At 29.8% G+C, this 13681-nt stretch overlaps 1 long non-coding RNA gene across 2 annotated transcripts; it reads left to right on the forward strand.

Annotated features, from left to right (window-relative positions):
- Nucleotides 1-9499: 9499 nt before the first annotated feature.
- Nucleotides 9500-13243, forward strand: LOC127747521 (uncharacterized). 2 transcript variants are annotated; one of them, XR_008009397.1, is made up of 4 exons: nt 9500-10222; nt 10296-10377; nt 10458-10603; nt 13137-13243. It is a non-coding gene; the product is annotated as an uncharacterized LOC127747521 (long non-coding RNA). The 2 variants fall into 2 exon arrangements; XR_008009396.1 differs by having other exon boundaries at nt 9500-10377.
- The last annotated feature ends 438 nt before the right edge of the window (nt 13244-13681 follow it).

The raw sequence follows: 13681 nt of genomic DNA on the forward strand, positions 1-13681 counted from the left end.
TAGGGGAAAGGGAGCATATATTATACTGCCTATAAAATTGTCGGGGTCACGAGCCAGTTGTAATAAAATATTATTATTCTATTAAACTTTTTGGTTTTACAGCAATAAAGTGCGTTTAGAAATTAGAATGAATAATAATAGAAGAATGATAGGTACATACTCTACTTTGAAAGGGACACAAATAACTACCAGCCAAACCTAGAAAAAAAGAGAGGGGTAAAAGAACTCGTGAAACTAAGGGAAAATAACATGCCATAAAATCACTCATTTCAAAAGTTTAAAGATATAATGTCTATATTTGTAACTCTCTTTTTTAAGCAAGAGTCTCTTTTGGGTTTACTTAATTTTTGTATAGGTCTTTTTTTTTTTTTTTTAATTGCCTTATTCAATTTTTTTATTTTTGAGATTTATCAAATATCGAATTCTAGATCTTTTAGGCATAAAACTTTAATATCATATCAGAACTAGTGAAACTAATTAAGGAAAGAAATTCCACAGCTCTTTGAAAAGATGCTGTGCTAAGCTTGAGCAGATTGCAAAATTCAAAACAGAGGAGAAAGCTGGTAATGAAAGTAATTGAGCATCTTTTGTTTCAAATATAACTTACATTTACACTAGGCTAAGTCTACCTTTTATACACAAAGCTAGCTACTGTTATGGCTCAAGATTAACCAAGAATGACATTAGTAACCAACTCAACTAACTACTTACGTCACACTAGCTAGCTGCCTGATTACTAACAGAACTATAACAGAAATATAATGCAGTAATGCAGTTTTACCAACTGCTATTGTAACAGTTTTTGCCCTTCACCCTTAATAAGAGGGAACATATACAACTGAGATTGGTTTGTTTTCATTTATATAACTGCAACAAAATATTGGTCCAAAACAAAATTCTTTGCTTATTTCGGAGGAGGGGCCTGGTTTCAGTGAAAATCCTAATTTTCCAAGAATTTGTGGACCAACTTGGTTAAACATGAATAACGACACATCAGGAAGAGGAAGAAGAAGGGGATGCTAACATTATTAGCACAATAAGAATTCGATTGAGTGGCATGCACGTTACTTTGCATTCATCTCCCTCGGACCTGGTCCTTGCATTGCTGCTACCAGAAAAAACAGATTGTACTTTCAAGTTTCGTTGGAGCCTGGCGGTCCTGTCCTAGCTATTATTATAAATTATTGAAAGAGCAATGCTAGGGGGCCAGCAATTTTTGTGATTGTTAGCCATCAATGATGATTTGATGGTATGAGATTGGTGTGAGATTTCATCCAATGACTCACCTTTCTCTGCTGGTTACATGCTGGCTAAAATTCAATAAAACTGCTGGCCCCTAGACTTTTCTTTATTGAAATATACATGTAATGTAATATAATGGGGAACTAGAAAATCTTATCTGAGGTGGTTAAAGGAGGAAGACATTTTGATTCAGGGCAAAATCCTAGTAGTTTCAAGGATATAAAAAATAAGTAGAATGTGAAGTAGACGTAATTTTATCCAATCACGTCTTGTCATGTTTCAGTTTGGTGTGTTTCGTACATTCTTCGTGAATAAATATGGAGAGAACTAATTTTAACACCAAAAAAAAAATTGAACCAGTAATTTTTAGTATTTTTGACTATTATTTGACAAACACAAATAGTAAATTATCATTTTTATTAATTAATGTATATAAATTTTGAAAAATGTGAGTATAAATTGTATTGATTTATAGGTGTAAACTGTATTGATTTATATGTAAAAAATTTTAGTAAATATTGGTATAAATTATATACTTCTTATGTGCAAAATATATGTAAATATATATGTAAATTATTACTGATTAAGTATTCACAAAAAATATAATATTTGCTAGTCATGTAACATTGTTTAATTTTAATTATTAGTAAGGCAAATTATTTTTTATACTGGGTGAGGATTATTTTTCATGATCATGGGATGTAAGGGTGTTAATATCAAATATGATAATGTTTAATTTAAAATGTTAAAATTGAATTTTTTAATTTTTGGAAAAACAAAAATTGGGCCTTCTGATCTCTTACATAGCGTTTGTTTTGAGGTATTAGGACGAATATTAGGAGACTACGACTCAATATCATGTTTATTGGTCCAAAAGTTGGCATTAAAATTTCAGTCTTTATCTCCAAAATTTCAGTATTTCAATATCTCTAAAAAGTGGGAACACAGAGGACTGAAATTTTTTAGGACAGAGACGAAAACTTTAAAATTCTAACTTTATCTTTTGTGCAAATTAAATTAGAGTTTCATTTTTATTTTAGTCTCTATCTCCTATTTTACACTAAATACAATATTGAGACTTATTTTAGTTTATGTCTCTTTGTCTTTATTTTTCAATCTCTATCTCTCTTCCAAACACTACCTTAAAGACAAAAATTAGATCATTCGATTTGTGAATTTTAAAATAAAAACTTACAACAAATAAAATAAACCTCTCATTTAATATTAAAGTTTTTTTTTTATTTTTTTATAAAGTAATCGAACTAAATTACATGGTCCCATACTAAAAATATAATACAGTTTTTAGCCTATTAGTAAATATTGATTAATTTTTTATTATAAAATTATTTTTTTAATCCTCACTCCAAATTTATAAATAATATTAACTGAAAAATAGATAATTTTTTAAGTAAACTCATTTTTCATCATTAGGCTGTGTTTGTTTGCAGAGATAGGACAGTAAGACAGGAATACTCAGGCACAAAATTGTGTTTGACAGAGAAGATATGGATTAGTGTATTTTGTATCCATCCTAACAAGAAGGATACGGAGACATTAATAAAGGACACAACTTATTTTTTATTTTTTCTTTCATTATTCTTGTTAATTTTTCATAATTATATTTTTTATTGTCATATTTTTCATCTTAAATTTTTTGAATGAAAAAAAATGAGAATAAATTAAATTTTCATAATTTATTCTAGTTTATCACCAAACAAAATATAAGAACACACAATTTTGTGTCTCTGTTCATCAATATCTTGTCTTGTTCTGTTCTCAATATCGTATGCTATTCTATTTTAAAAAATAAACGCAGCCTAAATAACGATCAAAATAAGTTACCCCAAGGCCACTTTGACTGTAGAGACACGGGTTCATCCTCCACATACTGCCAATAAAACGTTGATTTCTATCTGTGCTTCTGTCTTCTTTGTTTTACTGTTACTGATTATCTTTTAGTGTTGTGAAAAAAGATCAGTTTAACACTAAATTTTTTTTGGTGACTAGTTTAACACTAATTAAACTTTCACTAGATAGTAAATAGGTATAGTAGTACTTCAAGTTACTATTACTGATCTGATAAGGTTTACATACGAGCGCTTTTACGCCATCTTTTTTAATTGCCTCGTTTGGTTTTGTTGTCCAATATTACTAAAAGCAGATACTCAGTTTTGAAATATTTACATTGAATGTGATGTATGTGCAAAATAATAATGTTAAGGAGATTAAAAAAATCCATTCAAATAGTCTAAATTTATTTTATTTAATATTTATTTATTAAGAATATATTAAATAAAATAAAAAATAATAAGCTTTAATAGTTTTTAGTTAATATTTTTTGTTATAAAAAATTTATGTGTAAATAACAGTACAGTGTGCTGTAATTGTTTTTTAACTTTTTATTAAGAAAAATGTCTGGTTTAATTAATTCATTAGTGCAGTATGAGTGTATAACCCCATCACACCTAGCTCTAGTAGTGTCGGTGAAAATGAAAACCATTTAGATAGATAACTTTGATTTTTTTTTTCTTGTCAAATGGATTAAACAGTTCTTAATTTTAGACATTATTTATATATTATACACCCACACAACACACCTACACACACTATATGAGTTTATTTAAGAATTATTTTTTTTATAAAACTTGAATTCAGATACAGCTACTTGCGAGACAGTAGATCCTGCCACTAGCACCAAATCTCGGCTGCCATGAACTTTGATTCTTGATTTGTCGCATGACGCGGCCATTATTTGGGTTTATGACTTGTCAATAACAAACTCAAAATACCGCACATGGCATCCACACACCATGAATAGGAGGGAAAAGAAACTTTATATTTGGGTGAAATGGTAACATTACTCCTATTTTGATAATGTAATTATTTATAAATTTATATAAATATTAGTATTTTTATCCGTAATAATATTAAAGAATATAATTTTTTTAAAATTATCTCGATTTTGTCGTAATATTATAAATTATAGTACAAAAAATTTATAAAATTAAATTATTTTTTTAAAAAAAATTTTATAAAAAAATCATAAAGAACAAAAGTCTCCGTCGACTAAAAATACTAGAATTTCTGTAGATAAAAAAGTTAAATAATAAGATTTTTAGTTATTATTTTTCATGTGAAAGAGTTTAATTTTTTACTAATAATTAATTTTAATATTCATTATATAAAATTTAAAAAATTTAATGTGTATACTCTTACATTTGATTAGGCATTAAATTTGTTGCACAAATAAAAATAATTAATTTTTATACTTGTTATTTAAAAATAATATTTTTTCTCTATGTACATAAAAATATAATTAGATATTAGTATAAAAAAATTATATTGATAGTTATAAATTAACTCAAAAATTATTTTTTTAAATAATTGTATCTTGATTCTAATGTTTAATCTCAACATTAATATTTTTTTCAAATTATATGTAATAAATATTTGAAGAAAGAGAAGTGAAAATATAAATTAAAAAGATAAGCAATTAAAATTTAAAACTAAATAAAAAAATATGCATTTAATAATATTATTTTTAATTTGAATTATATGATTTTGTTAATTTTATTAGAATAGAAAGATAGAAAAAAATAGAGAATGAGAGAAAAGATAAAAAGATAAATAAGAAGAATGAGAGAGGGAATTTGTTAATTTTGGAAAGAAAAAATTTATTTTAATTATAATGAAAAAATTTCTAGTGACACATTTTGGTTTGTCAAATTACTAATATAAAATATAAAATATAAATTATATATAGAGTAGAAAGGATAGAGAAAAATAGAAAAATGGAGAAAGATAAATAGAGAATGTAGGAAGGGAGTTTATTAATTTTGGTTTCTATTTTGATGGTTAAATTTGTAATTTGTAATTAGTCATTGATAATTATATAAAAAATATATAGTGGATTCAAGAATGAGATAGATAGAAAAAAGGAGAGAGAGGAGATGAGAACTCTTTAATTTTGGAGATAACAAAATTGATTTCAATTACAATAAAAAAAGTGGCATGTGATACATTTTGGTTATAAAATTAGTAATATATAATAAATATAATGCAACAAATTATGTGAAAAATTTATCTATTCTATTATATAAAAATTAGATTTTTACACTCAATGATAAAGTTGACGTGGCATACTTCTAAAAATGTTTCTTGATTTATTTTTTAACTCATTAAATACAATTCGTTACGATGTTTTTTTCATATTGCTCCCCCTTTTCCTTTTTAACATAGTATCAGAGTCATGGTATCCCCTTTTCCCTTTTCCTTTTACTTTTCATATTTTTTCTGTGCCATTTTTTCCCTTTTCTTTTGTCAATGCTTTGATGCTTTTCTGACCTCACTAATTCGCTCATCTACTACTTACTTATTCTCATGAAGGAACCATATATTTTTCGTCACCTTCCGATAGTTTGTCATCTCTTCGCACTTTGTCACTTTTCAACAGTTTTCTGGTGTTCGGCAGTTCCGTCTGCGTTCTCGTTCGGCAGTTCTGTTTGCGTTTTCTTCCGGCAGTTTGTCACTTTTCAGCAGTTTTCTGGCAGTTCGCTATCTTTTTAGCAGTTTTTTGGCAGTTAGCCACTCTTGTGGCAGTTCCATCTGCGTTCTCGTTCGGCAGTTTTGTTTGCGTTTTCTTCCGGCAGTTTTGTCTGCGCGTCCTTCTGGTAGTTCTGTCTGCGCTTTCTTCTGACAGTTCCGTCGCGCTTCCTTTCGACAGTTCTATCTGTACTTTCTTCAGGCAGTTCCGTCTGCACCCGTTCTATCAGTTTATGCATTTTTTTAGTTGTTTCAAGTAATTTACAAACTCAAGTTGTCACTTGAGTTTGAGGGGAGATGTTAGAATATAATTAGCATTAATTAGATCAATTAGCATTATTTAACATATCTGAATATTTATTATAGGATATTGTGTTTTTATTATTTCGATTTTCTTAGCACCTATAAATATCCTTCTATATTGTATCATTCTACACAACTTGAATACACTGTAATTTTGTTTTACGTTATCTTTGTTTATTTAATGATAAAATATACTCATATTAATTCTACCATATAGTAGTTTGTTTTTCTCCTATGTATTTTGATATTAAGATTATAATAATTCATCACAAATTTGTATTTTGTAGAAAAAATTTATCAATTATAAAATATAGAAGACTTAACCAAAAAATTTAAAAAATATTGATTAATCACAAAATAAAAAATTATAAATTATTCTTTAATTATATTGTAAAATACAAATTGGGACTATTTAAAATTAGTTTTTTATTATTAATGTTAACTTAAATTATAATAAGATAAAAAATAAAATTATATATAATAATTTAATTTAATTATTTATACTACTAAAATTATTCTTTATTATATTCTATTTACTTTTATTCATTGGTGATCTTTAATTGTCTATTAAAAAATAAAAATTTGAATTGATTAAATTGATATTTTTTTCAATTAGTAATATAATTATTGTGACATTTGCTTTGCTCAGTAATATTTTTGAATTTATTTAATATGATTAATGATCTCTTTCTTATTTTATGCTAATTTAACTAATTAAAATTAATAAATTTCCGTTATTTTAATTCTTGCAACTTTTTATTCTAATAATGTATTTCAATTAATTTATTAATACAATTTTAATATTATATGTCATTAATAATAATAATCTCATTTTAAAGTGACATTTTATCCCCAATAATAATAATCTCATTTTATATGACATTCTAATATAGAAAATCTACTATTTTTTTATATGATTAGATTAGACATATTTATATTCAATTTATTTTATTAGTTAATTAGGATTAATTATATTAAAATATTAGATTAATATTATGGTAGACTAATTATATTGTTATTAATTAATTATATTAAAAGATTATGATTATGATGGATTATCATTATTTTATTATTTTTTATTTTTTATATTAATTCAGATATTTAGTTTCTTTTTATTATTATTTTTATTCTCTTATTATATGTGTTTATTCTTATAAATCTTGTTAAATTAAACAAGGTACTGTATATCTTCTTTTCATTCTTTTTTTATATACACATAAAATTTATTAAATTATTTCTCTTCCATCTGATCATTTTATTTTTCTTCTATTTATATTTCTTTCCTTCAATATTTTATTGGTTCTTATTTTTCTAAATTTCACTTTAATTTATATATTTGTTCTTATTACACCTAACATTTTTTATTTATGTGTAATATATATTCTTATATATGTTATAGAAATATGATTTGATTCCATTAACTTGCCAATTTTTTTTTTGAAAAATCTAAAGCTAAAGCACAAAAATATATTTATAGATATTTTATTTTTTAACTAAAAAATATAATATTTTTTATTATATTTGTTGAAATCCTAAATTAAATATGAATATTGATTTTTGAAATAGAATAAATATATTTTAAATTTTATGCATCAAAAAATAATATTCTATCAATATTAGAATTATTTAGATAGATAAGTAATAATGAATACAGAATTATTTAGAATGGATAGAAATAAATACATCTTTTTATTGAAAATGCGAATTAAAAAATATTACATTTAATTTTGAATAGTCAACCTCTCACTAAACCATTATATGTTCAAAAGATTTTTAAAAAAATTAAATAATTTTTTATATATAATTTTTGTAAAAATTTAATTAATTCAAATATTTATTATCGTTGATTAGAAAAGTAAAGTGAAATGATAATTTAATATTTTTATACTCTTAAAATATTATTTATTTACTTTTTTAGCATTCTTTATCATCCAACGATTATATTAATATAATTTAATTCAATAAAATTATTTATTATCATTTGATTGAATAAAAATTCTATTTTATCCGAAAATTTTAGGATTTTTCGATCTCAAGATCATTCATGTTAAATCATTAAGAAATATAATTGAGAGCGCAGAAGTGTCCCTTCATTCAAGAGCATGATTGAGATCAGAGAGCTTGACTCTTGTGGTTCTTTGATTTTCGTCAACCAAAACCTTTTGTATCCCTAATAATGTTGAATCAGAACACAGAGGCAAGATTGATGTGTTGGAGACAAAATCCTAAAGTCATTATTTATATTTGAGTGTGACACTCATTAAACCCTAAAACTCAAATAAAATAGAATCTATGGTTTTAATCTCATTTATCCAAATCAAAAGTAACAATGACTTATTTAATTTAATATTTATGACAATAAATGAGATCACTGTTATGTATGTCATTTAATGTGAAATTACTTAAATTTGCGATTATAACTAATATATGTATTGTCTATAAATATATTAAGAAATAATAATTTCCTAACAATCTTTCACTTGGGCTGTACATATATATTTTCCTGAAATAATCATATCTTATAAATTTTATGTGCACATCTGAATGCTATTTTCTTGATTACTTTAATAATTTGCTCTGTCTCAAATATTAATTATGAAATTATCGCAACTTTTATCACATTAGTGTCGCAACGAAACCACGATGATCGCCATACTAAAATACTCAACCACATAGATCAAATTTGGATGAGAAAATTCAGAAATACATGTAAAAATGATGTCATGCATGCCTATTTTTAACTGGTCCAACTTGAATAAAAATTTATTTTATTCAGTGACAGACTCAGATGAAACTGCAACGGCAACGCCCGGGTTCACAGCGACGGCGACTAAGTTGTATGACCCAGAACTTATGGAAAGTCTTATTATGATCAAGTCTCAAATCATATAGTTATTTATAGCCTTAATTTCAGAAATTATTTTATTAAAGATAATTAAGGCAAGTTTTGATTTATTGAATTTGAGATAAGTTATGATTATTATCCAATTTTATAATTATTGGATTATTTTCTATATTTAGATTATAAAGTTGGCAGTTATGAAATAATAGGGATTTTTCATGATTTGGACTAAATATTTTATATTTTAAGATATTAATACTGCTATTTTGGAAAATAAAGAAATTAAGTATATTACTTCTAATTACCTGATTTGGACATTTTATTGAAAATAATTTTAAAATTGATGAACAAATAGTATTTTCTATATACAATTAGTGTTGAATTTAATTTGAGTTTCAATTATTATATTATTCTCAATTTTAATTAAAATTACCAAATTACCCCTAACCCTAATTTTCAAAATGATAAAACCCTAACCCAATGACCCGTACCCGACCCGGTTCCCTTCACCCACACTCAGCAACAGCAGCAGACCCTTACCCCTTTCATCCTCTTCAACGAGAAACAGCAGCACACACTATTTCCTTTCCCTTTTTCATTAAAGGAAATAATCAGAAGCAAAAAGGGAGAGATGGAGCAGAGCTGCGATCAGGGGAGGGGATGAGCTGCGCTACTGTCGCCGGTCACCTTGCCGTCGTGCCTAGATCGCGTCCAGCCCTCGTCACCGTCGCTCATCTCACCACCGCCAGCTGCGTTGTCCCCACCAAGCCGCCAAACCTGTCTAGCTGCCGCGCCACCACGCCTCGCCTTCGAACCATCCCGCTTCTACCACCGTCACGGAGAAGAGGCGTTGAAGAGGGGGCAGAACTCGAGTCTCGTCGCCGCCATCCAAGGGGCCTCAAGCCGCGTCGCTGTCACCGGAAAGAGGGGGAAGACGCGGGCTAGAGGAGCAAGATGAGTCCTTCTGTCTCCGTTGTTCTGGTCAGCTGAGAAAGGGAAGATGCTGCCTTTGTGCTTCACGTGTCACCGACGAGCACGGAGAAGAGGATCCGTGGCTGCGTCACTGCCGTTTGGAGGGGCTGTGCTTGGCCGCCGTTGTACTGCCCTGCTTCACCGTGGCTGAGCTCTGCCACTCCCTACCCCTTTGGGCTTGTGATATTGTTGTAGGAATCACTACAGCAAGAGGAGCAGGCTAAGTCACCATGATTTGAGCCGCCAAGGAAGGTTATGTGACTTCCGGGACCACCGCCGAAGCCTCGAACCGAGCCTCTGCCGCCGGAGAACGCTCTACTGGTAAGGGTTTTAAATTTGTGGTTTCAGTCATCTTGGGTTTCGAGAAGGTTTTGATGCTGCGTGGTTTTTATAGTTGATCCACCGGAGTTTCTAGCCGCTGCCAGAGCTGTTGTCGGGTCGGTTTGAAATTACAACTGCTTCGTTTTGTTAATTCGGTGAGTATATCTATTTTCGAAAGCTTTGCGTTAGTGTTCTATTCGGTGCAGTAAAGTATTTGCGATGTTAATGGTTTTAGGAATTAGAATCCGGTTTGTTTCTACCGCTTGTAGCTGTTTCTACTTTTGAGAGAGCAAGCAGAGCCAAGATTTTGTTTGCCGGTGATTTCGGGCTGAGCAAAAAGGAGTCAGTTAACGAGTTTGGGTTATGGATTTGTGTTTTGAGGTAGGGGCTCTTTCTAAAAACTATATTTTATATATCAAAATTATTACATATGGATACTGATGTGAGACAATGTGAATTTGATGATTGTAGCAGCCTTATGCATTATTTGATTATCTCGAATGATTATGAATGTTTGTCTGGCTGAATTATTATGCGGCTTTGTGAAACAGAATATTTTTGAAGTTGATTCTTTAAATATTTGAAATTTGAGTATAATCCGTTGGGGATTGATTTGAGTTGAGTTGACTTTCTTGATAATGTGAAAAATAGAATACTCTTTGAAATTCAGCCTGGTTTGCTTTAATTGATATGGTTTTGATAAATGAATTGTTGTTGAACCGTTTCTTTAAAGCTTTGGAAATGAGTTTTATCGGTTGATAATGAATTGGTTTTAAAATGGTTTCCTTGAGATATGGCAATGAGGCGACTGTTGGATTTAGCCTAATTTTGAATTGAATTAGATTTTGGACTGTTGAAAGGGATTGAGGAACGTTTTAGTTGGAACCCGAACCAGGTGGCAAAGTCCAGGTTTTAGGGGAGATATTGTCAAAATTTCTATAAAATTCGAGTCTTTATTTGAAATGTCATTTGGAAAAATTATGAGTTTAATGCCTTTCCTATTTACTTGGAGGATTGTGAATTTATGGCTTCTTTTATTAATTTTACTTAGAACAATTGTGAAAGCGATGAAGCTATGCTTTGAAAGAATTATTAAAAAGAGAATTTTGATTTCTCCTTATTTTCCAAGAAAAATAGTATGTCTTTCGGTGCAAGGCATTCAAAAGAGAATTTTGCTTTGAGGCTATTTTTAAAAGGTAAAACGGGTTTATATTTTTCTCTATTAAACATAAAGATTTTCCCTTGAAAGAGTTTTTGCAATTTTAAAAGGATTTGGATTTCTATTGATGAACCTCATTATTCTGACATTTTAAATAAGTTTCGGAGTATCCTTTGAGCTCTAGTTTAACACAACAAAAATAATTCTCTTAGCAGTTTGAAATGCTTCAAATTTAATCATGGAATTGAAGCCGGTTTTGTTTAAGTAAAGGAAATGGCTTTGAAAGGGGTAATTGATTACATGAATCGGTTTGGCTTAGATCCTATTTTATTACTCAAATCAGGAAGCCAAGGTTTTAATTATTTTAAGTGAATTTGACGAAATGAGATATGTTATTCTCCCCTAAAGGCTTGAGACTCTGCCGAGAAACTTTTGTTATAAAATTCCACCGTTGGATGGATGATTTTGAATATTTCAAAATGAATCTTTAACTTTCTATGGTTTTGGAAGTTTTGGAATGAGGATGTCAAGAGTGGCTTTGTTTTAAAAAGGGAACCTACCTTGAGAAAAAGGGGCTTATGAGCCTAAGATGATTTGAGAAATGGGAACTTTAAAGCCAAGACTGAAAAGAGTTAAAACTTGATTTCAAAGTGAAATGAATTGAGAAAAAGTGATTTATGGCTTAAATGCCGATTTTATGAATTTGATGATGTTGAATAGTGGAAGTGCTATTTTGTTATGAGCCAGAATGGCTGTGTATGATATTGAATTATGGTTGATTGCCAAATGAGTTATGAGTCGTATGGCTGACTATGAATTATGAATTTAAGCCAGATGGCTGAGATGGATGTTGATCCATGCTGAGAACAAATGCATATATGCTGAGATATTGATAATTGTGATTTTGCACTTCCACTATCTGAGACACGAGTTTCCTGGAAGAAAGCAGTGGCTAGCCACCACGTGCTCCAGGTGGAGACTCGAGACTCTGTTGACCCTATGTCGTAAGGGTGGCCGGGCACTGTGAAAGCCCCGGATGAGCTTGTCCTCGTGAATGTACACCAGTGAGGGTGTTGGATATGGATCATGATTATGATCAAGTTTATGTTGAGTATAACTCGAGTTGGAGATGCACGACAGAGGGACAGTCCAATGGTTAGCTACCAGGACTTGTCGGGTTGGCTCTATAATCGACAGATGATATCATCAGCCACTAAGACAGACATGCATCATATGCATCTATGTGACATTGTTTAAGTGTGCATATTGTACTTGGTTTGCCTTTGTGATTATTTGTGATTAACTGCTAATTGTTCTACTTGCTATAACTGTTTGTTTGTGCTTGAACCTTCCTACTTGTGTTTGCCATTGAAACTCTGTTGGATTGTGGTGGATTGACTGTTGTTGGATTGTTTGGGCCTAGGGCCGTGGTTGAAATGAGATGAACCAATGGTTAGTGTCGGTTTGTGTTTCTGGTTTGAAAAAAAATATATGAAAGACTATTTTGGTTCAGCATACATAAACATTTTTGAAAGGCTTTTGAGTTTTTGAGAATTGAACGGTTCCTCTTTCAGAAAAAATTTTAGATTTCTCTTTTATTATAAACCGTTGTTTTTTAAAAGAGGCATAAGACGGTTATTAATCACTGGTACGGTTTATCTTCACGTATCCTATTACAGTAATTCTCAAAAACCCTCTACTGAGAACCCTTTCGAGGATGATGTTCTCACACTCCCTACATTTTTCCCCTTTCAGGATATGGACGCAGAAGTCACGAAGAGTTTATTTAGTTGTTGTTGAAATGCTCTGTATTGCTTTAGATTATTATTTATTGTACCCTCGCCTTTATCTTTATATATATTTATTTTTAGGAGCGGTATTGCGGTTTAAAGTTTTAAACATGCTCATATTTTAGTATTAAATAGTATAAGTGTCGTCGTAATGTTCGAGCTATCAGAGTAGCGCAGCCGGAAGCGTAAGCTTTGGTAGTTAGGGTGTTACAACTAAGTGATGAGTTTGTGGAAGAAGAGACGAACTTAACAGACTCATAATGAGAGAGAGAGAGAGAGAGAGAGAGAGAGAGAGTTTATCTAGAGAAAATAGACCCAGCAGGAGAAAGGTGGCGACGAATTCAACAACAACAATAAGTCGGTAACGGGATAAGCAGCAATGGCGATATGAGCTGTGAAGGAAGATGGGAGCGGTGAAGGGGGTAGGTGGCGATGGGCTCAACAATGACGATGACGGGAGCTATAAGGTTTTTGTGAAGAAGTCGAGAAGAAGAAGACTCTGGGTGATGA

Source organism: Arachis duranensis, chromosome 5 (genome assembly GCF_000817695.3).
Source record: "Arachis duranensis cultivar V14167 chromosome 5, aradu.V14167.gnm2.J7QH, whole genome shotgun sequence".
NCBI lineage: Eukaryota > Viridiplantae > Streptophyta > Magnoliopsida > Fabales > Fabaceae > Arachis > Arachis duranensis.